Source organism: Lygodium microphyllum, chromosome 19, assembly GCF_053477565.2.
Source record: "Lygodium microphyllum isolate KBCC chromosome 19, Lygodium_microphyllum_v1.1.10, whole genome shotgun sequence".
In the NCBI taxonomy this organism is placed as follows: domain Eukaryota; kingdom Viridiplantae; phylum Streptophyta; class Polypodiopsida; order Schizaeales; family Lygodiaceae; genus Lygodium; species Lygodium microphyllum.
Window position 1 is genome coordinate 99,193,231 of NC_141153.1, and position 27,597 is coordinate 99,220,827.

Sequence of the window (27,597 nt, forward strand, 5' to 3'; positions counted from 1 at the left end):
GCGGGGGTCCAGGGGCAGCGCCCCCGGCCCGATGGTAAAGGGAATATTCCCTGGCCGACTAGTGGAGGCTCATATGGTAGGTCGGTCAGCAGGCCGACCTAACGACCTTCGCGGGCTATAAAAGCTAAACCCCTTCGCAGCCATCTCCCACTCATCTTTCACCCAGTCAGAGTTGTTGTTCCAGCTAGCCTTAAGCTCTTCACCTATCTTCTATCTAGATCGCCATCTAAGCTTCACACAGTGGAAGCGCACGGATGGACAGAGCCATCTTTGTATCAGTTGTTTGGAGTTAAAGAATTTACTGATTCTCCTCTTATCTGTTGTGTACTCTCTATCTCTTTCTCAGATTCTGTTCGCTGCGCCGTGTATCATGGCAAATAACATCATCACCAAGGCTTATCATCATCACCCTCTCCTTAGAATGATCATCTTTGCTTTTTTCTCTATCATAATCTTGAATAAATGAGAGAAAAACAAGTAGCCAACATCAACCTAGAAGAGAACAAGAGTTCATTAGGCTACCATATTGAGTGTTGATGATTGAATTGAAGGGGGGAGACAATGTATTGATTAGTCAAGAAGGAGAGGATGAGACTAAATTGGCCACCATGCAAACAAGAGAGGGAGTTGTTAAAATATGCGGGATTTAGAGCATGGCAAATGCGGAAGCTATGGAGGTTGAAAGAGGAAGAAGAAAATCATGACGACATTGACCCAAAAAAAGACAAATTGTCACACAAGTGAATTAGGTTCCAAGATTGAGACCTGGACTCATAAACACAATCTTGTGTGTGTATAGTGACATAGACACTTTACTAGAAAGAAAAGAGTACTATCATTACATTAGAAAAAGAGTGCAAGTACAATTCTTTATAGGAATTGAGTGGTGGCACTTTCTCCTACTGTGCATATGGGATTCTCGTCCTGAGCCCTCACTACTCCTTACAAAGGGACTGAAGTAGGTGTGATTGTAAATATCTCAACACCCCTCCTCAATCACAACCAAAAGTACAAAGCATATAGAGGCTTTAGTGAAAGGAACAACTACAAAGTGTGGGCACTCCATAAACATGAAAAAAACACTAGAGGCTGTTGTGGAAAAGGCTAAGTGTGGGTACCACAAACATGATGGTCATCCAAAGGCTGTAGTAGGGACCTCACAAAGTGTATAGAAGCTTTAGTATAATGCTTATTTGAGGAGTTTATAAGTTTATGTTTGAAGCACTAGAGCTAGGAGATACAAAGCTAAAAAAGTCTATCTGCATAGAAGGATTGATGAGGTTTGTCCTTCTCCTGGTGGTCTTCTCCTTCTTCTCCTTCCTTTGCTCTGTTTTCTTCTTCTTCTTTGACTACAACTAGATAGGCCTTTTGGGACCTCTTTTTGGCTTGGCAAAACTTCTCGGTGTGTCCGGTCCTTTTGCAAAAGTCACAGAAGAGCTGATCCCTCTTGCCTTTGTCCTGTTGCCAACATATAATGCATGTTCATCTCTGGAGATGCTTGGTTCTTCCTTAGTTTTTAGCTTATTTTCCTCCTTTAATAGTGATGCCTAGATATCAACAAGTTCAAGGTTCGGAATATTGATTAGATTTGTTGATATATTATTATATTTAGGAGGCAAACTCTTAAGTAGAACACCGATGCAAACATCTTCTTCCATTTTAATGTTGATTCCTACAAGTTGGGTTAGAAGTCCTTCCATATATAATTCAGATGTGTGGCAAGTGATGTGCTGGACTTCATTTCAAGCCTGAAAAACTCAATCAAGAGACCATACTTTGATGATTTAGACTGTGCACCAAACAAGGTGTCAAGTCTCTTCCATGTATCCTGTGAAGTATCACAGTTATCCACATGGTGGATATAGTTGTTGTCTAGCTCCAGTTTGATAATGGCCTGAGACTTATCATCGTTCTTTTTCCAAGTGACAGCAAGGTTTGCATCACGAAGATTCTTTTCTTTTCCAGTGGTAATGGCCCAAAGGCCCTTCTTCATCAAGATGAGTTTGATGCGGGTCTGCCAGGTGTGAAACCCGACTCCTTTGAAGCTAGCAATTTGACAGTTTTTGCCCATGTTAGACTTGCGAGAATAGCAACAAATTAACTTTAGAATTATCAAATTTGAGCAACAGAAGAGTTGGTTGAGATGTGTCAAAAGACACAAGTTCTAAGAGCACTATATGAGTGTCAATGGGCATTATGTTTCTTCCTTGAGTCTTCCAAATGTGCAAAATCCTTGGAGTTCTTTCAAATCCAAATCTTCCCCTTCTTGATTTGATGTTGGGACCTTCAAATTTGAGTGATAAGACCTTCAGTGTGCTAGAATCAGTGAGTAGATGAAGTCAAAAAGAGCTTAAGTGAAAGTGAGCTATGGCAGATTAGGGTTTTTGCGGCGATCGGTGAGTTTGTGCTCTTGCTGAGCGTGTAAGGTTGAGATTGCTTAAGGGCAGGTTGTATGCTTTCGGTGAGCCCCGATAATGATCGTAGTTGATGACCATTGTGCACTCACGGCGATTTAGTGATCCTTCTGTCATTGGGTAAGGAAAGAAAGTTCGGCTGAGACATTAACCAAACCAAGCCGTTTGTGTGCACACAAGTAGATCAGTTTGCAAGATTAGTTAATTAGTAACTCAATCTTGTGTGAGTAGTTTAAAGAAAGATTTCTCTTGCCTACTTGCAGACTAAGCATGATGTTTCCTGAAATTGGGTAGCCATGGTACCTCTTCTCCTCCATATTGGACTCCTCCTGCTCTCAGCCTGCGGGCTCTGATACCATGTTAAAATATGCAGGATCTAGAGCATGGCAGATGCGGAAGCTATGGAGGCTGAACGAAGAAGAAGAAACTCGTGAAGACATTGACCCAGACAAAGACAAATTGTCACACAAGTGAATTAGGTTCCAAGATTGAGACTTGGACTCATAAACACAATCTTGTGTGTGTACAGTGACATAGACATTTTACTGAAAAGAAAAGAGTACTATCATTGCCTTAGAAAAAGAGTTCAAGTACAATGCTTTATAGGAATTGAGTGGTGGCACTTTCTCCTACTGTGCATATGGGATTCTGGTCTTGAGCCCTCACTGCTCCTTACAAAGGGACTCAAGTAGGTTTGGTTGCAAATATCTCAACAAGAGTGAGTTTTGATAGAGAGAGAGAGAGAGAGAGAGAGAGAGAGAGAGAGAGAGAGAGAGAGAGAGAGAGAGAGAGAGAGAGAGAGAGAGAGAGAGAGAGAGAGAGAGAGAGAGAGCTACTATACTATTCAATAGACATATGACTCCAAGATAATAAATATAAAAATGTTTATTTTTAAGTTTAAGATAATCAAGGTTTAAGATATGACTCCAAGATAATAACATCAATTTTAAGTTAAATTGGCATTGCATTCTATCTTCAGTTTTAAAAACATAATTGTGTGACATGAACATTAAATTAAATTAGTGTTGTGTTCTATTTGTGTTGTGCTCTATCTTTAGTTTAAAAATACAATTGTATACAATCAATTGTAAGTTAAATTGTTGTTGCATTCTATCTTCATTTAAAAAACAAAATTACATGACATCAAGTTTAAGTTAAAGTGGTGCATTGTCTTACCTTCAATCCACTTTCTCTTCCTCTCTATTTCTATCTCCCCTCTCTATCTCTCCATCTTTCATCTTCTATGTGTGTGTGTGTATGTGTGTGATTTGTTTGGAGAAAGAGGAAAATTAAGTGCTATGATTTTTGTAAAGCCTTCTTAAATAGCCTTCATCAAGGCTTAAGCACATGCGCGTATGCACACACACACACACACACACACACACTCTCTCTCTCTCTCTCTCTCTCTCTCTCTCTCTCTCTCTCTCTCTCTCTCTCTCTCTCTCTCTCTCTCTCTCTCTCTCTCTCAAATGGAGACATGCTTGTACTTCATGCAGAGGGTGGTGATGTAGTGGTAGATGATGTGGATGCACATGAACGTAAAGAAAGAGAAAAGCAGGTCCAAAACCTGGTTATTTGGGGATTGCCCAAAACAGATGATGAGACTGCACTGTCTCTTACTATGGAAGTCACCGAGTTTTTTGGTAAGCATTTTGCCATGGCAGATATACCCGTCTTTGGTGCCCGACGTATAGGCAAGAAGAAAGACTGTGGGAAGGAGAGAGCCATTGTATGCACTCTTTTTGATGCGCATAAGAGAACTATACTTTTAGATAGTAGTCGAGAATAGCTCAAGGGAACAGATTTTTGTGTAAATGAGGATTGCACCCCATGGAACAGGAGGAACGTCAAAAGCAATACAATAAGAGAAAGAAATCTAGTGATAACACTTCAAAGGGTGCATAGGGATGTGTGACCCATGGGAGCTGTGCACTCGTGAAGGTGTTGATTTGGAATTGCAGAGGGTTTCCATGGCATAAAGGTGAAAGCATTAATGCTATGCTTGGTGATGCTAACATTGTGCTCCTCGCTGAGACATGGGAACGGGAGACATGTATAATTCCAGATATCCCAGTGTACACAATTCATAGCGCATATCATCCACATGTAGGAAAAAGAGGGAAAGGAGGAGTTGCATGCATATACAAATGTCATTTGGAAGGAATGATTGATGTATGTAAAGTAGACCGACATAAGCGGTACATATGGATTATGCTCAGGCACACTACACCGATGTACATTGCGGGATGTTACATTCCACATAAGGAGTCCCCCTTCTATGCATGATATGAAGTGGATTCGCAAGAACCTTTTGAAGATTTGGGTATGGATGCATGCACATATATGCAACAAGGACATGTGATGGTCTTAGATGACTTAAATGCACGTATTGGACGTATGCAATTTCAGCCCATAGCACGTGATGAGCTAGACAAGGAAGAGGTTGTGGATGTAGATGCAGGTTGGTATAGATAGTCTGAGGATATAGACATTAATGCTCATGGACGTGCTTTGATGGATATAGTTAATGGTTTGCACATGCCGATATTGAATGGTATGAATTGTTTCCCCGATACTGAAGGATACACGTGCTACTCAGCTAGTGGAGGTTCCACTGTGGTAGACTATGCAATGGTACACATGAATGATTTATGCATGATCAAAGAGTTTTGGCTAGGTGAAAAACATCTAGAATCGGATCATATAGCTTTGGGCCTGACACTTGATATTTGCTACCATGTAGGACATGTAGGGGACACAGTAGGTATTGTTGCATTCCGCATTGATGTAGACAAGAAACAAGCATATGCTAGTCACCTGGATAGTCTTATGAGTAATCTTACTAGGAGCACATGGGCTGATTTGAGAGGTGCATTGTTAAATATGGCTATATAGGGTTTTGGGAAACCAAAGACAGTCACAAAAATGTCGAAGGATTGCCATGCAAGAAATGGTTTGATGATGAATGTAAGGCTACACATAGAATGTTGAAAACCCTCCCTAAGGGACGAGAATGAAGTGAGGCAAAAAAATGATATAATGCTCTCACATGTAAAAAGCAATGACAAAATGTTGTGGCCGAAGAAAGTGAAGATGCTAGGGAGTTTGAGGAAAGCATGGAGAAAATTGCAAACCAAAAGGTCAAGTGTTATGGGGGATTTTATAGATGTTGACATACTATCGTATGTTACAGAACTTTATATGCATAAAGGGGTACATCCCATCAAATGTGATGCACATATGCAGCCATTTAGTGCTCTCTTCACTTTAAAAACATTGGAGGCAGCCCTCAACAAGATGGCTAATGGAAAAGCATGTGATACTTTGCAGTTGAATGGGAAGATGTTGAAATGGACAACAAAGGAGACGAGATTGTTTATGTTGCATGTGATACATCATGCTTTTGCATATGGTTTTCCCAAAGAATGGAAGGAGAATCGGATACAACTGTTCTATAAGGGAGGAGATCGCAATTTGCTCACAAACTACCGCATGATTATGGTCAATTCAGCCATAGCAAAGCTATTCGGCACTATCTTGGAAATGCAACTGAGTAAATGGACATAAAGTAATAACAAATGAGCTTATGGACAAGAAGTTTTTTGCCCTGGTCATAACACCATAGACCATTTGGTTACTTTACGTGTGCTTATGAATGAGAGTCAACTTGAGGGAGCAACCTTAGTATTGTTGTTTTGTGGATTTTAAGAAGACTTTTGACACCTTACCAAGGGTTGGATTATGGCAATGAATGCAAGAATTAGGGATCCCAAATGATCTATGCATGGGAATTTATAGGATATATCAATGAGTGGTGTGCCACGTCAAAGGTCGCAATGGGGTGTCAAAAGTATTTGAGACTAATATGGGAGTCAAACAAGGTTTCATGCTCTCCCCTACATTATTTGGTTTATGCATTGATAAGCTAGAGGAAATACTTCTCATGGCTATGAATGAAGAGGAAGCCAAAAGCCCGCATATTGGTATGTTTGCCATCTTGCTCTTGCTTTATGCAGATGATGTGCTCTTCTTTGAAAAAACTGGGGAATGTATGTAGCAGTTCATGGGGATTCTTGAACGGTTTTCTCAAGATAGTGGTTTGACAGTGAATGTAACCAAAACAAAGCTAATGGTTATGCACACCAAGCAATCAAAGACCCCACCAAAAGTACATTATGTGAAATAGTCTATAGAGCTAGTATCTACTTTCAAATACTTGGGGATTGAGATACCTGCAGACCACAGATGGCATACATATGTGGAGCGGCGATTAGGGGCACGAAAAATCAAGTATTATCACTTTGAAAATGACTATAGCCACGTATAGATACTAAATGCTAGAAAATACACTGTATGATTTTTGATGCATATGTTCTACAGACGGTATTATATGGAGTGGAAGTGTGGGGGGAGCATCTCCTCATTTGCATGGAATGACATTGAGAAGCTACAGAAAGCTTTTACTCATAGACATTTGGGCATCAAAAGCACCAAAGCATATGTATTTATACTTTTGGAAACTGGCTATCTGCCAATTGATGTACATGCTATGATCTGAGTACTAAGATATCCCACTCAAGTACGTCAAATGGATGACAGTAGGCTCCCTAAACAAGCTTGGGATGCTATCACACACCTACAGAAAACATGGAAAAGTAAAGTGCTTTCAATAGGATGGGTGCTGGATATGCAAAAATGGTTTAAAGGGTGGGGAGTGGATAGATATCTAGATATGGCATCCAAAGATATATGCATTGACACATTTCAATCAGACCTCTTACGAGTGTATCAAGCAAAACATCAAAGCGAGGGAGCAAATGGAAAACTTGCTTATTACAGTATGCATATCTATCCTTCATGTTGGGAATCCTACATGTAGGAAGAGGCACACATGCAGTCATACATAACCAACCCGCTCTTAGTGGTATTTAGAGACACACTTTATTGATCAAGATAGGTGCATGGAGTGGACAGGCAAGAGAGATAAGGTTATGCAAGCTGTGTGGAATACAGAGTGTAGAATCAGAGGAGCACATGATTAGGACATGCCTAGCATATACACACATACGAACTAACTTTGATATCCCTTTACAGGGGGCTACTCTCTTTTCCTCTATCATCTCATAATCTCTTCCTCTCCCTCTCTCTCTCTCTCTCTCTCTCTCTCTCTCTCTCTCTCTCCCCCTCTCTCTCTCTCTCTCTCTCTCTCTCTCTCTCTATCCCTCTCTCTCATTCCCTTTGTCTCTCGGTGTGTGCTAGAATAATAATGTTTTTTAATAAAAAGAAGCCCTTATCTCAAAGGCTAAGGCTATTATAAATAGCCTTTGCCTTTTATTCGATATGTCCGTGGATTGGTACTACTTTATCATCTCCACTCCAAGATACTTGTAAGCCAAATAGACTTAGGGACAAATTCCACAAGTGGAGCTAATTGCTAGAACTATTGCTTAGTACATTTGGATTGTGAGATATAGCCATATTATTGACCTCAAGGATGTCTCCAAGTAGAGACTTTCTCGAGGATCTGAACAAAGTCCATTCATACTCTCCCCATGAGACTCTTCACACAAATGTACTTTGCCAAGTAAGAGAAGTATATTAGCCCTTAATCTATCCTCCTTTTATAGGTTTTCCCCTCCCTTACATGTGACATGGTTTTTAAAAGCCTTATGATATTTTTCCTTTATTCATGCTCTTGGGGCAAGCAACTGGTTGCCATCTACTGCTCTCAATCACCAACTTGGCTCCAACAAAAATGCAAATTGTCTCGACAAAAAATATTGGATAGACATTTTCAAAATTTGCGAGAAAACTCGAGCACATGTTTTTACCAACAACATTTGGGCACTCATTTATAAGCTAACATTCTCACTTTTAGATGTGACCATGTGTTCATTTGATTTTACTAGGTAGGAGATTCCCATTGATTTAATTTATAAAAATTGATAATAACTAGATTAGCTTCATATCTAGTTTGATTATCAAGAATTAGTCCACCCATATTGATTTTGTTACCACTCAAAATTTATGAGCAATTGCCCTCCCTATAAATGATGCTAGAGTGTTGGTTTAATTACTCCCTACTAGTCTAGTTTTCATCACATAGTCTAAACCCATTCATGTGGAGGCTAATGAGCATAAGGAAGATGAATCCCCCCCCCCCCTTTGTGTTTATTTTTGAGCTTTTGAGGTTATGAATTGACAAACCTTAGGTATTTTTAGGAGGAGGATTTACCCCCCCCCCCCCCCCCCCCCCCCCCCCCCCCTTGTGTTTATTTTTGAGCTTTTGAGGTTATCAATTGACAAACCTTAGGTATTTTTAGGAGGAGGATTTATTAGTTAATGAAATTATGTGCTTGATGGATTCAATGGTGGCCAAACTTGTAATATGCCTATCTAACAAACCATTGATAGCATAATTTTGGTAGTCCATCAAGGGATTTATCAAGGTGACTCCATCCACAACTCCCAAGGAGTCTATAAACTTTGTGGCCTAGATTCTCTTGATTCTACCCTTGCAAGGGAAGATCCATCTCATTTCCACAAGGATCGACCTAAAAAAAGGGGTTCTAAAAGATTTCTAAGGTCTCTTAACAAAAGTTCTAGTATTGCTTGTGGGGTAGCTAGCTACTTATGCAAGAAATCCTAAATCAAAGCAAACTAGTGTCACACTTGGTTCAAAGAGAGTGAGAAATGAGGGGGACCTAGGTGTGTTAAGACCCATAGGGTAAAGTCTCACTTTGGTCCCCTAAGATGATATGAAGTCAAAGCATGAGCTAATCTACACAAATAGAAACCATAAAGAGCATCAAGCTACTACAAATAAGAATACACAATAGAGCACAAACATAGCTCTCACCTGACCCTGTGACAAGATCAAAGCATGAAGTCCATGAGGGATAGGGCTAGTATAGTCTAACAAAGTTCTAAAGAGCTAGTCACTATCCAACTACTCCAACAAAGAATAGCTAAAAAGAACTATCAAAGGAGTCATCCTAAGTGGTAGCCTAACTCACCTACCTGATCTAGGACAACTGGACCATGAACTCGTACTAGGTGAGGACTTATATAGCTTAGTCTACTGAAAATAATATATTTTCCCATTTTACCTTGAGTTTTCTAATTTGTATGACTTATGTGAGGTGTGATCCATCAACATACAACACCATATTAGGGAATTTGGAAAATTTCATACACTTCGAGAACCCCCAATACCTTTATTATTTGACCACATGGTAAAATCTTGTTGTCTTAAAGGTGGAGTCTACCCTAAATACTATATAAGCTACCTTTCCAAATTCCACTTTCAAATACTGATCAAAATGTAGCCACATGATCAAATATTTATCATTTATTTAAAATTGGGACTTGGAAAATTTCAAAATTCTCTAATATGGTATTATACTCATTTTCATGCCATATGAACATCATTTGCTCCCCAAAAAAAACATAATTTTCTATTAAACACCATATTTCAAATTTTATGATTTTATTACTTTTAATATTCATGAATGAAATTTTGAAATTGCAGACATCAACAAACATATTTCAACCATTTAATCATATTTCCATCATATGTACTAAAGATCCATCATAAAAATTAAAAGTCACTTCCTCTAAAATCTACATATGTATGCTTCATATTTCAGAAAAGTGGAGCCACTGACACTATTTTCCTGCTATACACAATCTGTCTCACTTCTCACAAATAATAGACATCGCCACCAGAGTCCTCATAATTTTGACATCTCATACTTCTAAGGACTTGACCTATCTAACAACATGGAGAATCCTTCATTTCTTACCTAAATGAGGGAAAGGTTTATATAGACACTTGAGTTCGAGGGGGGGGGGGGGGGGGTGGAGAGGGAGGGAGAAGGGGTAGGGGTAGTTGTAGGGGCAAGGAGGAGGGGAGAAGAAATCCATGACATGCATTTTCCCTTTTCTCTCTCTTTTTAGTGAAAAAAGAGAGTCTAATTTGAGTTTACTGTTGTTAAGCATACCTTCTCTCCAAAAAAGCTAATTCTTTTTAGCTCCTCTCTTTTCATTCAAAAGCTAAATTCATAATTTTTTAAAAATTCCCAATTTATTTTCCCTTCTCCCATTATTTTTGTGCACAAGAAGCGTGCTTTTCTTTGTCCCTTATATGGATTTGGTCTAGGACACCCCTACTATTGGATTGATGTGCTATAAAGTGACTAATTTTAGAGATAAATGTGTCTATATAATTAGTTTTTCCCAATTTTGATATCAAAGATACTCATTTTAAATGGTCTAGATTTTCTTGCAGTTTAATTGTATATGTTAAGTTTAGTTAATTATGTCTATGCTTAATAAGTATACATTCAAATGTGCTAACAATTCACATTTCATTGTCAAGGATGCTTATTTGATTCTTTTTGTATATTAATTTACTTATTTTAAAATTCATATGTCCTTATTAATATCAAATAGAGCTTGGATTGAGCATCTTACCAAATTGGAGTGCCTAATAGAGACTAGACTTTTAGCCACCCCCCATGCATTGATTATTAAGAAGATTCATCCAAAAGCCTAGTTTGAAAAACCTATACATTAAAGAACATTTAAATAGGGGACTTAGTCCTATTGTACTTGCTTAAGGGCCATAAACAAACGATGAAGTATAGGGGATTAGGAGCCTATCAAGTTCATGCAATCAACTTAAACCAGAAATGTTGAACTAGAAACCCTAAACAAAAGATGAAGTATAGGGGATTAGGACCCTATCAAGTACATGCAATCAATTAAACCAGAAACGTTGAGCTAGGAACCCTAGAAAGGAAAGGAATTTGGCCACTTTAATGGAAGTTGTGTTAAGAAATACTAACTGTTACGACATCATAAGCATGAACAACCCTTAAGGATGGTAAAAGTCCAACCAAGATGCTATCAATGCAGCACACCCAAACAACAATGACTCAATATAACCATGGAGCTTTAATGTAAGCACAATGATGGGTAGAAACCTTGATCTACACGAGAAACAAATTATTCCACCTACCTATCTTAGGATCAGAGAGGTGACTACTAAGGAAGTCAAAGACAATCCTTTGACTACCTTCTTATAGGTCTTTAATATCCATGTCATCACTTGATAAATCACTACTATCATATGGGAGTATTCATCAAAATCAAAGGCACAATTTCCCAATCGTGATCCATTGCCTAGTGAAATAGACATCAAACAAACACATTGCAATGGCCACGCATCTTTAATTAGTGCAGATAAGTAGCAAAAGGAAAGATGATCCATGCTATATGAAAAACATGTATCAACTAAGGTTTCAACTTCAACATCTTTCTATCAATTTTGGGACCAGTTAGATTAGCCGTCACATGCCAATCAACACAAAACTTCATTACTTTCTTCTTTTTTAATACTGAAAGCTAATCTGATTTTTTCTTTCTTCGTAGTATCTTCTACAAAAGTAACTATTTTGTATACTTTCTCTATTTTTCTGAAAGAAAAGTAGTAGCTTTATTTTCAATATTTTTCTCTTATTTCACCCGTTATTTTATTATATAAAAAACATATTCTCATGTATTCCTTGTGGGCTTAGTCTTATGTGTTCTAAATCACATTAAGGTATCATACAATCGTCAAGTAACTAATTTTTTGAGATAATTACTTATTTCTAATATTAATATTTTCATTTAGTTTTCTGTATTTTTCATATTTTAAATGTATAGATTAAATTCTACTATTTACATCTACATTTAATAGCGTATAAGTGTTGTGTGCAAAGAGTCACATAAGGGGACATTATATCCTCCTTGCTTAGGGAAATCGAGATGTCCTTATTTTGAGAGGATTTGGGGTATTATTTTTTCAGGGTGGTAGAGTCATCTACCCATGTGGCATCTTGTTCAAGATAGCCCTTCCATTATACACAATGTATCCTTAAGATTCAATTTCTCAAAGGTTTCTCCCTTGTATGTGAAAATATGAAGGGAGAGAAAGAGGGAGCTTGAGCTCTTACAAGACACACAACACTCAAAGAATGCACACAAGATGGGAAGCTCTGAACCCTAAACTTTCTTCTTCTTCTTCTTCTCCACTATGATGGTGTACAAAAAATAAAGAGAGAGGACAACATACATAATATATAAGTGGTCCATAGTATAAACACACTAACTAGAAAGATGACTAGATAGACAACCCATAACTTGGATAGGTGGACTCATTTGAGCTCTGAAGTATCATTAGAAGTATATGTTGATACATGTACCAACAATGTGAGTGATACAAATGTGAAAATAGTCACCTATGTACATGAGTATCAGCTCGTGTTGAGGTTAATTTCTTAATAGTCCAACTCCATAATTTGTACTCCAAGCTTTGAGATCATCAAAGCTTTTCCATCCTAAGGCCTTGATGAAAATATTTGCAACCTACTCCTCTATGCTCACATATATGAGATCAATGTCACCTGCCAAGACCCATTCTTTGATGAAATGATAATGAACCTCAATGAAACATCGAGTTCCATGCTACTCATATTGTTACAATAAATGAAAACTCTCCTATCTATTTGTATCCCCAAATCATCAACTATCCTTTGTAGCCAAACTACCTCTCACATGTTACCATAGTAGCACCCCTATACTCTAAAATCGATAATGCAAGAGTGGATTGTTTCTTACTACTCCAATTCACAACCCCACTCCTAAAGAAAAACACATTGCCACTTGTGCTTTTCTTGTCAGACACACTACCTACCCAATCTGTATTAGTATAACCAAATAATTGCACCACTAAATTAAGAGATACCATAATCTAGTGTGGCCTTAAGATACCACAAGGTATGTTTCATACTATCTAAATGAGGCTTGCAAAGCACCTACGTAAACTTACTCTCCAAGCCAACTATGCAGTTATAATCTATCCTAGTGATAGTAGTGAATATCAAAATTTCCACCATCTTCCTATACATTGTGTGATCCTTCAACATCTCACCCACATCAATACTTAGCTTCATAAGTTCATCTAATGGCACTAAGATTGGATTACAATCATCCATAACATACTTCATCAATATATCCAAGATGTGTTATCTTTATGAGATATCCCATTAGATGTCCTAACGATTCACCTCAATGCTAAGAAATTACTCTAGCTCACACGTCTTTCATATCAAATTTCTACTTGGAGAAAACTCTTCACATGCTTCACCTCTTGCATATTGCACCCCCAATAATCAAATAATCCACGTATATTTATCACTGTAATGGCCATAAAGTGAGTGATTTTCATTTCAACCATGAAAATCAATAGAGATAAGGTATTGTGATATCTTGTCATGCCATGTTTTTGACACTCGTTTCATCCTATACAAGGCTTTTCATAGCCTATACACATAATTGGAATAAATATGCTCTAATAACCTTGTGACTACTCCATATACATTTCTTCTTGCAACTCACCATGTAATAATGCACTCTTTCCATCCATATTTTATGTAATACCTAATCTTTTGCTACAATCACAGCAATGACAGCTCTCTGACAGTTGCTACCTTTTCCACGAGAGTAAATGTCTCATCATAATCAATCTCATAGGTCTACACATAATTTTTGGCAACCAATCTTTCTTTATACCTACCCAAACTTCTATTTGTATTATGGTTAACTTTGTAAATCCACTTGTAGCCTATAGTTTTCTTTCCCTTAGGCAATGACACCAAATCCTAAGTTTGATTTACATACAATCCATCCATAACTTTCTCTCACTGCACATGACTAGTAGCTTCCTCAAAACAAGTGGGTGCAACTAATTTTCTAACATTCGATTCACGATTGACATGCAATGTTGCTTCCTTTGCAAATCTATCACACAACCATCCCATCAATTGGCTTGCAATCGGACCTCAATCACATCTCAGTTGGATAGTGCTTAGGTGAAAAAAGTATGCTCGAGTTAAACAAGTGGCAATCAACAAAAGGCTCATTAAACCTTTCAATTATTTTTTTCGTGAACTCCTTAGCAAAAAGAGTACATCTAAAAATATCACTAGAATTCACACTATTTGGAAAACTTTCATACTTCAAGGTATGTTCTATTACCTCAATATCCTTATTCTCAACCTTATAAATTCCATCTCTAGATTTTCTATGAAATTGTTGGAGAAATTTAGAGTTTCTAAGACCAGCCTTCCTCCTTAGATAGGGTGGTAAATAACCTGATTAAGCACTATTTACAAGTATTAACAAATTCAAAAAACTAAAATGCACACTTTACCATATAATCTTGGACATTGGACACCCTGTTTGTTGAGATATCGAGCTCCACTCGTGATATGCCAGGGTGACCATTGTGCATTTATGTCACCGACTTGTTAGTTGCAGATGCGGTTAGTACACCACCCATGAATAAAAGCTAGATGACAGCTATCCTTATCTACTCTAGTTCGTGGCTCAGTTAGTATGCCACCTTAGTTAGTTGAGTTTGGTTTGAGACCCATATATAGGGTTCTTCTATTTCTCTGTACCAGAGTTCTTTTTGGCTTACACAACTAAGAAGAGGAAAACTGTTTTCAGCCTCCACCTTTGTGTGTATTCCCCCATTGTGTAAGTGAGAAAGCTACAAGTGAGACTCCTTCCTTCTCTCCCACAATCTTGACATGGTATCAGAGCCTGATTCGTGGTAAGGAGCTCAAGAAAGCAAACCAAGTTCATGGTGTTCTGGTAAGAGGACCAGTGTTGCTTTCATTTTTCGAGTTTGGGAGCAAGTCTCTGCAGGTAGCACAGTCGGAAAGTGCAAGAGTGCATTGTCTCAGATTGAGACGCCTTTCGCAGTGTAGTAAGAGGGCAACATATGCTGTGGGTAAGGGCTTTAGCCCTTGGTTGCCCTGTTTTTTTGATTCGAGGCCATTTCGGGGCCTGTTTTGGAGGCGGAAGTTTTCCGCACACACTCAGGAAAAGGCCCTGTCTTTTGTTGTGCGACCATTGTTCTACAGGTCTGTGAAAAGTTACCGCAGAAATTGCATCGTATGCCTGTGCACAGGGACATTGGGAGTTACAGAATCATCATTGTTGCCTGTTGATGCAAAATCGTCACTAGGAAGTGACTGTGTGGGTCAAATACCACTTTCATCAGTTTTGCAGATTTGCCCTTGTGAGGCTAAAGTTGTGTTTTTTTGCAGTGATAGAATACTTTGCAGTGTACTGTAATGGCGTCTGATTCTCTTTCACAGATTGTCACTGAAAAGCTTGACAAGAACAACTTCCAAGCATGGAAGTTTAGAATGACGAATTTTCTTATGGGAAAAGGATATTGGGAATTCATTACAGGAAATGAAGAAGAACCAGTTCTTCCTGATGTTCCCAATCAACAGCAAATGGAGGCATTTAAAGGATGGCATGAGAGAGCCAGAAAAGTTATTGTACTGGATGTCTATCACTATTTCAGACTCTATGATTGTGCATATTCAGGATGCAAGTACACCAAAGGAGGCATGGGATACTTTGTCAAAAATGTATAGCACAAATACGCAAGCTAGGAAAATGCAACTCAAGCAAGAGTTGCACAATGTGCAAAGAGAAAGTATGAGCATCAATGACTACCACATGAAGGTGAAGAAGATTACAGATGCACTTGCTTCCATTGGGTCGCCAGTGGAAGATGATGATTTAGTGTCTGTGACATTGAATGGTCTAGGAAATGATTATGTACAGTTCCGGACATCCATTTCCATCCGTGAAAGATTTCCTGATTTTGAGGAGTTGATTGCTTTTCTAATTTCTGAGGAGCAGAGAAATGGTGGTGCATCTTCTTCAGGAGGAACTTCAAAAGAAATTGTCTTCTACTCAAATGCTGGAAGAGGTAGAGGCAGAGGTAGAGGAGGCCAATCTGGAGGCAGTGGTAGAAATCAGAATATGCAGTAAACTCAAGAAAACCAGTCCTATGGAGGAGGATGTGGTAACTCTAGAGGCAGGGGGAGCCAAAGAGGTCGTGGTTGATGGCAAAGAGGCCAAAATGCAAATAGCAATGTTGAATGCTATACTATGGTAAAATGGGTCATATGGCTAAAGACTGTTATAAAAAGCAGAATGACATCATGAATGGAAAATTGCAACAAGGGAATTATGCATCTTCTAGTAGGCAGGGTGATGATAGAAATTAGCATTTGTTTATGGTGTAGCACATGAACAATTCTGTGACAAGTGCAGAAGAAAGCAATGAAGTGTGGTATGTTGAATCAGGTGCGTCAAACCACATGACAGGTCATGCAGAATGGATACATGATGCAAGGAAAATTGAAAAACTAGGATTTGTGGAGACTGGTGATGATACTGCACATCCTATTGTGTAGATTGGAAAAATTCCTTTGTCTATGCAGGATGGGAAAAAGAAATACCTGTCAGATGTATTTCATGTCCCGAATATCACCAAGAATCAGGTTTCTGTTGGTCAAATGGTTGAGCAGGGCTTGCAGGTTAGATTTAATACTCATGGATGCTTTGTTGAGGATATGAAAAATAAAGGTCGCTTGATAGCAAAAGGAAAGAAGAAGGGCAGAATGTTTACATTGGATGCAGACATGCCTGAATTGAGTGCAACAATGTTTGCACATGGGACCGGTGTAGTTGCAGATAATGATATCTGGCATAAATGCATTGGTCATGTTAATGTACAACGACTTAAATCAATGCAGGCCCAAAATATTGTTGCAGGATTGCCTAAATTCAAGGTTGCAGGAATGCATAAGGTATGTGAAGCCTGTCAATTTGGAAAACAGGCAAGGAAACCATTTCCTAGACATGTTCAAGAGAGTAAGAAGCCATTGAAATTAATCCACTCTGATGTGTGGACTTAAAGCTGCATCTATTGGAGGTTGTCATTATTTTGTCACTTTTATTGATGACTATAGCAGAAAAGTTTGGGTGTATTTTATGAAAAAGAAAAGTGAAGTGTTTGGGCATTTCAAAACTCTTAAAGCTGTGGTTGAAAAAGAAACAGGTCTACAAATAAAATGCCTAAGGTCAGATGGAGGGGGAGAGTACCTCTTAAATGAGTTTGCAAGGTTCCTGCAGGAGCATGACATAAAGCAGCAATATTCATGCAGTCATACCCCACAACAAAATGGTAGAAAGGAAAAATAGGCATATTGGAGAGGTATCTCGTGCCATGCTCAACGAAAAAGACTTGCCAGATTTTTACTGGGCTGAAGCAGTTGCTACAACAGTCTACATAATGAACAGGACTCCCACTGCAGCAATACATGGGATGACTCCAGAGGAGAGGTATACTGGTAGGAAACTAGATATTTCTCATTTGAAAATTTTTTGTTGCATTGCCTATGTTCATGTGCCAAATGAGTTGAGATCCAAGTTGGATCCAAAAGCTGAGAAGTGCATCTTTATTGGTTACTCTTTGCAGTAACAGAAAGGGTATAGATGCTATAACCCTTCTACTCGTAAGTTTATAGTGAGTAGAGATGTTGTTTTTGATGAGATGAGTAGCTGGTATAAACCAGTAAATGTGATTGATGATGTAGATGCATAAAATGGTAATGCTGCACAGAATTCACAGCAGCAGTCACAAAATATTAGTGGACCTAGAGTGTCCTCTAGCAGTGGTTCACATTCTTCGCCATGGACAGGCAGATTGAGATCAGGAGAAGCTCCTCAAAGCAATGCAGATAGTGGTATGTAGGTTTCACGAAAAGGAAAAGAGAAGGTAGATCAGCCCATGTTTGATGTGAATGCAGGTCACTCTTATGTGGATGGTGAATCTAGTGCAGAATAGAGCATTGATGATGAGTTGGGTATTCCTTCTATTGTTACACCTGGAGTAAGGAAGACCAGGGATGTTTTGAGAGCACCTGGGAGTGAACCTACTTTGCGCAGGTCTATCAGAGCTAGGTATCTTGTGGATAGGCTGAAATATGATGGATTTACAGCCATTCACTATGCCTATATGGTCAAAGTAATACAAGAACCAGAACCCACTTCTTTTGACAAGCCATGGGAAAAGAAAAATGGGAGAAAGCCATGGATGAAGAAATGGATGCCTTGGAAGCAAATGCTACATGGGAATTGGTACCTTTGCCTAAAGATAAGAATGCAATTGGGTTTATAAGGTGAAGCACAATGCAGATGGTTCTGTGAACAGATACAAGGCAAGATTAGTAGTCAATGGGGTATGCACAAACATATGGAATTGATTATGAAGAAACATTCAGTCTGGTTGCAAGGATGGCAACTGTAAGAGCAGTCATTGCTATGGTTACATCAAAGGGATGGTCTTTACATCAGATGGATGTAAAGAATGCCTTCTTGCATGGTGATTTGCAAGAAGAGGTCTATATGGAGCAGCCACCAGGTTATGTGCATGCTATTCATCCTGAGTTTGTTTGCAGGTTGAAGAAAGCCTTGTATGGCTTGAAGCAAGCACCTAGAGCATGGTTTGACAAGATAGGATAGTATCTTGTCACTATTGAATTTCAGATATCCAAGGCAGATTTCTCACTTTATGTGAGAAAAATAGAGAAAGGTATTATGCTACTTGTCATTTATGTTGATGATCTGATTATGACAGGTGATAGTGATGAAGATATCCTTCATGTGAAAATGCTATTGAAGCAGAAGTTTGAGATGAAGGATTTGGGAGAGCTGTGTTATTTCTTGGGCATTGAGGTGATTAGATCACCAAGTGGGATATGGCTCTTGCAGAGGCAGTATGGATTGGACATGCTGTCCAAATATGGGATGACATGCTGTAAGCCTATTTCAGTTCCTTTGGAGCAGAATGTGAAGCTGAGCGCAGATGCAGGTGAGCTTCTGGAAGACCCTACTATGTACAGACGCATAGTAGGAAGTTTGATTTATATGACTATTACCAGGCCAGATTTGAGCTATGCTATTGGATTGGTAAGTCAATTTATGCAGGCTCCAAGGAAACCGCATTTGGATGCAGCTAGATGCATACTTAGGTATGTGAAGTCCACATTGCAGTATGGACTATTTTATGAGACTGGGGTTCAGATGCAGTTGCATGGATACACTGATGCTGATTGGGCTGGTAGTATTTTTGATAGACAATCTACCAGTGGATATGTGTTCTCTTTTGGGAGTGCTGCAGTCACTTGGAGTAGCAAGAAACAGCCTACAGTTGCCTTGTCGAGCATAGAGGCTGAGTACAAGGGTGCAGCAATGGCTGCATGTGAGGTAGCTTGGTTGCATAAGCTAGTTTATGATATGCATCAACCTACAGATGGGCCAGTTGTCATTTATTGTGACAACATGAGTAGTATACACTTGGCAAATAACCCAGTCTATCATGCTAGAACAAAGCACATTGAGGTGCATTATCACTATGTGCGGGAGAGGGTTTTACTAGGTCTTATTGATCTAGTTTATGTCAGCACAGAGGATCAAGTAGCTAACATATTTACGAAGGCATTGGGTGCAGAGAAGCTGCGCAAGTTCAGAGACCTGCTTGGTGTGCAGGAATTGGGATTGAGCTCGAGGGGGAGTGTTGAGATATCGAGCTCCACTCGTGATATGCCAGTGTGACCGTTGTGCATTTATGTCATCGACTTGTTAGCTGCAGATGCGGTTGATACACCGCCCATGAATAATAGCTAGATGATAGCTATCCTTATCTACTCTAGTTCGTGGCTCAGTTAGTATGCCACCTTAGTTAGTTGAGTTTGGTTTGAGACCCATATATAGGGTTCTTCTATTTCTCTGTACCAAAGTTCTTTTTGGCTTACACAACTAAGAAGGGGAAAACTGTTTTCAGCCTCCACCTTTGTGTGTATTCCCCTATTGTGTAAGTGAGAAAGCTACAAGTGAGACTCCTTCCTTCTCTCCCACAATCTTGACACTGTTGCCCCCAAAATTGGTGCCCTTTCGGTAGTAGCGAGCAACATAACCATCATATGCCAACCTAAGCATAGGATATCTTACTCTCATTAGCCTACACATTTGTGGACCACTCTAGATCCCTTTACATTAGCCTTAGTTTTCCTTACACCAAGTATTTGAGCAATGGAATACCAATCTTTTCATCCATACTCTGATCCAAGCCATTAGACTCACCATTTACATGGGAATACCTTGCAAAAATATCTAGCATACCAAGTGGATCAACCACTTTTTTTTTTCCTTTTGTGATACATTTCTACACTTGTAAAAGTGCTATTCACATGAAACTCCATAGTCTCTTAGTAGACACTACTGGAAGAGGATTCTTTTGGCTCACTCACTATCTATGATTGTGGACCCACATATTTTGCAACCAATGTGTCTTCTATACCATCTACAACAAACTATATTTAAGCAATATATCAAATGCTCATCTCATTAAACACTACATCTTAGCTCCTATATCTTACATGTAATTGGATTGTAACACATGTAACCATTTTGCTCAAGGTAATAGCCAACAAATACACGCTTTTCAACTTTTGGATCCAACTTCTTTCTTACCTCATCAAGCACATGCACATATACAATGCATCCAAATACTTTAACATGTGATAGATCTCATTTCTTACCAATAAACTTCTCCTCTAATGTCCATCATGTGCTATAATGGTGGGAGCCTTACTCATAATATACACAACTATAGAGATAGCTTTAGTCCAATAATAATGAGGTATGTCATTAAGGCTCGTGCAATTTCTACCATGTGCATATTCTTCCTTATGACATTCTATTGTGGAGTATACGTATTTAAAAAATTTACTGAATTCATTGAAGAGGTACTCTCCCTCTCCATTTGACCTTAGGTACTTAATTTGCACACCTATTTGATTCTCAACTAGGATTTTAAAATCCTAAAAATGAGAGAACACCTCACTTTTCTCCATGAAATACACCCATACTTTCCTTATATAATCATCAATAAAGATTACGTAATGCTTAAATTCAACCATTGATACAGTATTTGTAGGACCTCACATATCCAAATGTACAAGATCAAGTAAATTCTTACTACATACCTTGTTTACTTTTTATATTGGCATGCTTCATAGACTTTTTATATATCAGTCACTTTGAACTTATGTAATCCTATCACAAATTCATGTGACTATACACTCTTCAATCAATACTCCCACACACTTGTCTTTTGCAATTAATTTATATACATTCTTGAAATATTCTACAAAGTATCTATCCTAATTAGACTTTACTTGCAATCCTTGCTCAATCATTTTTCCAAGAAAAACCAAATTCTTTGTAGTATTAGGCACAGACAATGGGACACTCCCAACATGAGTGATAGGATGCAATATATTATCACTTGTCTTCCCAAAACTAGGTATTTTAGGATTTTTTTTTCTCGAAACTACTTGTACTCCTTACCTGAACCATCCAAAATGTAGCCACTATATCATTATCATCATCATCATCATTTTGCAAATTAATAAAACAATGCTCTCAATATTAAATGCACAATCATTGATAAACAAATTGCCATGTTTGATATTGTTTAACTTAGACTTCAACATTACTTTTCTAGCTTTGATATTTGTGCCAAACATCTTGACCAGGTTATTCCATGCTTTTGCAAGATTTTTTGCATCTTGTATGTGCCAAAGCCGATACACAACTTTTTGAGCATCCTCATTCCATTCTTTAAATCCCTTGGCATGCTTAGGCATAGCAATTTCCTCTGATAACTATGGAGCCTCAGCATTATCTATAATATCTTCCCCCCGTACCTTCCCCATAAGAACCCCCCCTTAATTTTTTTTAAATTTAACCCAAAATTTTTTACTCTCTCCCCTTGCCGACTGCATGGCAGGGAGAGAGAGAGAGAGAGGGAGTAAAGGAAGAGAAGGGGGGGCTACTGTCGAAGACGGAGGGGGGCGTGATGTAGGCAATGAGGGAGGGGGGCTGTTGTCCAGGAGGGAGGGGAGGGCTCCCCTTTTAAAGAGGGGGAGGAGGGAGGGCTTCACGAGGGGGGAGACGGCCGTTAACGGCTGCCACCCTCCACCTAGGGGGCTACATGCCCCCCCTTCTCTTCCTTTACTCCCTCTCTCTCTCTTTCTCTCTCTCCCCGCCATGCAGACGACAGGGGGAGAGAGTAAAAAAATTTGGGCTAAATTTAAAAAATTTCAAGGGGGGTTCTTATGGGGAAGGTACGGGGGGGAAGATATTACATCCTCTCCCCCTTAGAGGAATCAAGATGTCCTCATCTCGAGAAGACCTAGGGGTATTGTTGGTTGAGAGTATTTTCGTCCATCCAGGTGGCATCCTCTTCTGGATAATCTTTCCACTGGATGAGGTATTCTCTCAAGGTCCTTGATCTCAAGTGCCTCTCCCTAACATCTAGGATTCTATTAGGCCGTAGCTCAAGGACTCCTTGTCTAGGCATTACAATTTGTTGATCATCAAGTACATGATTCGGATTAGATAGATACTTTTTCAATAGACTAACATGGAATACATTATGAATCTTTAGAGTTGCGGGCAGCTGTAGTCTGTAAGCATTAGGCCCTAGGCACTTGGTGATCTTATAAGGTCCACAATACCTTGGACTTAGCTTCTTGTACTCTCCCAAGGACAGTGAACTCTTTTTAGGGCGTACATGGATGAAGACCATATCACCTTCGACGAAGGATCTGTCTTGCCGTTTCAAGTCAGTGTAAGCCTTCTGTCTATCCTTGGCAGCTTGAATGTCTTGTCTTGTTGATTTGATTTGATCATCCATGTCTTCCAGCATCTGTCTTGAAGCTTCTACCGTCAAAGTTGGATCCGAGAAGTTCAAAGGGGTACGACAATCATGCCCGTACAATGCTTGGAAAGAGGTCATCTGAATACTCTATTGGTAAGAAGCATTGTAGGCAAACTCAACCAGGGGTAAGTATTGAATCCATTTTTTGGGTTCACGACAGCAGTATGCCCTAAGCATATCTTCAATGACTTGATTGACTTGTTTTGTTTGATCATTAGTTTGGGGATGGTAAGCTCTACTGAACATAGCCCTCCAGAAGTGTGATGTGAAAAGAGAGTCACAATCACTAATGATTCTTCTGGGTAACCCATGAAGTTTGAATATTTTCTTGATGAATAATCTTGTGATGTTTGAAGCTTTATAGTTCGTCTTGACAGGGATGAGATGTGAGACCTTGGTGAGCATATCTACTACAACCATAATAGAGTTATATCCTCCTTGAACTTGGGGTAAGCCAACAATGAAGTCCATACTAATGAACTCCCATTTCATTTGGGGAATGTCAAGTGGTTGCAATTTCCCAGGCATTTTAACATGTTCTACAAAAATGCGTTGACAAGATAGACATTCCGTGACATATTTGAGTACGTCTCCCTTGAGCCTTTCCTAATAATAGCTCTTTCTGATTGCATTAAGGGTCTTGGCATAACCAAGATGTCCTGAGAAAGGGGAGTCATGGGCTTTCCAAAGTATCTTCTGCTTGAGAGTTTGGCTTGCAGGGATACATAATCTTGTCCTAAAGTAGACAAGGCCACTACTAATGATGGAGAATTCTTGATACTTCATCTTTAGCTTCGGGTCTTGATCCTTGATGGGGATCTCCCTTAGCATTTTCTGATAGACTGGGTCACAATATGCCCCTTCTTTTGCTAGCTCAAGAATTGCTACTTGCTTCTTTAGTAGATGACCATACAATTGCTACTTGCTTCTTTAGTAGATCATTCAGAGGTGCTACAATCAAAGCATAATCTTTGATGAAAATTCTGTACCACCCTGTCAATCCAAGAAAACTACGTATTTCTTTGACAGAAGTTGGTGTTAGCCATTCCAGAACATCTCTGACCTTAGTTGGATCTACTAAAATTCCTTCTGTTGATACAATGAATCCCAGATATTCAATCTGTTGCTTGAAAAATGCGCACTTCTTCTTCTTGGCATAAAGCTTGTGTGCTCTCATTGTTTCAAGAACAATGCAAAGCTGGGGTTCATGATCTTTTCCCTGTTTTGAGTAGACTAGGGTATCGTCAAAAAAGACGAGTATGAAGTCATCAAGATAGGGCCTAAAGATATCCTGCATTAACTTGTTGAAGGTAGCAGGAGCATTCGTCAGCCCGAATGACATCACTAGGAATTCAAAGTGTCCATACCTTGTACTGAATGCAGTCTTTGGAATATCTTCTTCTTTGATCCTTATCTGATAATATCCAAATTTGAGATCTATCTTTGAGAAGATCTTCGTTCCTTGAAGATGGTCAAGTAATTCATCTAGTCTTGGAATGGGGTATTTATTTTTGACGGTTGCCTGATTCAACCCTCTGTAGTCAATGCATAGGCGAAGCGTTCCATATTTCTTCTTTTGGAACAACACTGGAGCTCCCCATGGAGAAATGCTAGGACGGATGTAGCCTTGATCTAACAATTGCTTGAGTTGCTCTTTCAGTTCTATAGCTTTCGGGATGGACATCTTATACGGCCTACATGTAGCCCCCAAGGTGGAGGGTGGCGGCCATTAATGGCCATCTCCCCCCCTCGTGAAGCCCTCCCTCCTCCCCCTCTTTAAAAGGGGAGCCCTCCCCTCCCTCCTAGACAATAGCCCCCCCCCTCGTCGCCTACATCACGCCCCCCTCCGTCTTCGATAGCAGCCCCCCCTCATCGTCAAGCAGCGTACCCCCCTCCTCATCATCATCACGAGAGAGAGAGAGAGAGAGAGAGAGAGAGAGAGAGAGAGAGAGAGAGAGAGGAGAGAGAGAGAGAGAGAGAGGGAAGTTTCTGGAAGATTCTTCTTCCCCCCTCCTTAAAGAGAGGCCACACACCCCTCCATTATTTTCAGAAATACACCCCTCCCCTTCATTATCTTCTCTCCACTCAAGGAGAGGCGGTGAGAATTTTGCATAGGAGAGTGCGAGAATTCTATCTCTCGTACACACGTCTTCGAGTATGGCCCCGAAGCGTAGTTCCACAAAGATGTCCGGAAACCCTGCAAGTGTGGATGGAGGTTCGATCCATGAATCCCATGTCAAAGTCCTTGGTGACTTCAAGAGGGATAGGTAAAAGTTTAGTGCATGTGAGAATTATTAAGAGGGCTTAAGAAGATTATACTTAAGACGGAGTAGGAATTGTTCTAAACAGAACCATCTTGACCAACCATGGTTAAGGGGATAGACAATCTTGATCAATTGAGATCAAAGATAAAGGTACATAGGTACTTCAAGGGATCTAGGAAATAACCAACAAGTTGACCAACCGAGGACGACGGGGTTGTCCATGATTATCCTACAAGGAGACCTAAGGTAAGGATAAATAGGGTCGGTAGGGTACAAACCCTAACCCGAAGAAAAAGGGGAAACAAGCAACATAGCTTGCCAAGCCCTTGGAATCTCTCCAAGTCAGAATGATCCAGGACCAAATGCTGGGAGTATTTGGGAAGAAGGAATCACACCTTAGCAGTTGGTCGTATGAACGACCACTGAAATGATCGTGATTGTACACTTAGATACATTGTTTGAACTTCTTTGCTCAATGAACTAATTCAAGGCAAAACACTAAATGCTTTAGGTTAAAAGCCTAGAGAGAGAGGCAGGTTTAGTTACCTCCGATTGCCTGCCTGGCCCTATCCAAGGGGGTTAGTAGTGCCGGGTATATGGATCGAACCCGTCGCGAGAGGTCTCTTTGTGGGTGCTGCTTGGAGCGGGAGGATGCTTGGGTGCCAGGGGAGGCTCTCGCTGTAAATTCCTTGCCTCTATATCCCGCACAAGAGGCCGACATGACTCGAGATGGGATCTCGAGGCCCGTGTACTAGTCTACGGGCGAAACTTGGAGCAGCAATCCTGTTGATTACTGGGCTAGCCTTCAGGCATGATACTTGATGTATTCCAGGACTATGATAAATAAAGATCAGATATTTGAAAAAGGAGCTTGCTTGACATTGTTTTTGTGTCAGTGTGTAAGTTATGTGAAGGAACCTGTGTTTAAATTGATTAATTAAGGAAGCTGATTTTGCATGTCAAACATAATGTGGTAGGTAATTAGATAACTAAGCAACCCGAGGAAAGTGTGGTGGACGTGACTTGGGTACGTCCTACAGAAGGGTGGTCCCGGTTAGTTGGGAACTTTTTCCAAAAGACGTGATAACAAAATTGTTAAGACCTAGGGTCGATAGAGTTAGAATCCTGATTTATGCTATTTTAGGGGAGCGGAATGGGACTATGCCTTATGGGTAGAGAGGTTGAGCTTCACATCCCTCTCGTTTCCCATTCTTCATGAACCAAGTGCAGCATAAATCTACTTCGACTCTGTTGTTTCTATGCAAAATGGTTCATTTGGAGCTCGATGCTAGCTACTGCCTAGAGTCTTGGCTGATAGAAAAGAAACCCTGACTTTAGGTCGGTCCTAAGTGGGAACGGCCGGATACTTCCGCTTCAAGGCAGACTCGGGAAGACCTAGATCGCAAACCCTGTGACATTCCTTGCGAGTGCCAGGCAGGGCTTTCTAGACTCCCCTCCCGATGGATTGTTAAGACGTGTCCCACAAGTGGATGAGCGGACATGTTACATTATCTCCTTTAATGTAGTTCCAATATCCTTTACCCATAAGAAAATCAGTTAATCTAAACTTCAAGCATGAAAGTTATGTTTGTTAAGCTTGGCATTGATAATCTGACTAAACCCCTTAGACATTATGCAGCAAAATCCAAAAATGTGCTTATATCAATAACGTGCTATTTCATGTAAATCGTCATCTATGCTAAATTCATAGCATACCTTGAGCAATGTCCATAATATTTGATAGTCTATAAATACTATTTTGCCACATCAACACTTGCGATCTTATTGACAAATCACGATAAGGTTTAGAAAGCTCTCAAAACTTACTAGATTCACACATGGATAGCCTCTAACTCTTGAACAAAGATCAAAACATACTTGGAATACAAATATGATTGCACAAGTCCAGACCAAAGACTAGATGTTTGTTACACTCCCTCGAGCACTCCAAGCACATGAAGTGCTTGTCAATCAAAGATTGTATGAGAGATCTCCAAAGGTATACTCCACAACAAGGCTACCTTGTAGACTCTTATGCTTGCATCTCATAGCTCCTTGCCTAGACATTACTCTAATACCATGAAAAGATGGAGGGAGGGAGAGAGAGCTTGAGATCTTACAAGACACACAACACACAAAGAATGCTTACAACATTGGTACAATATTTCCATGCAATAAAAGTTAGTTGGTTAGTTTGAAAGTTAGTTAG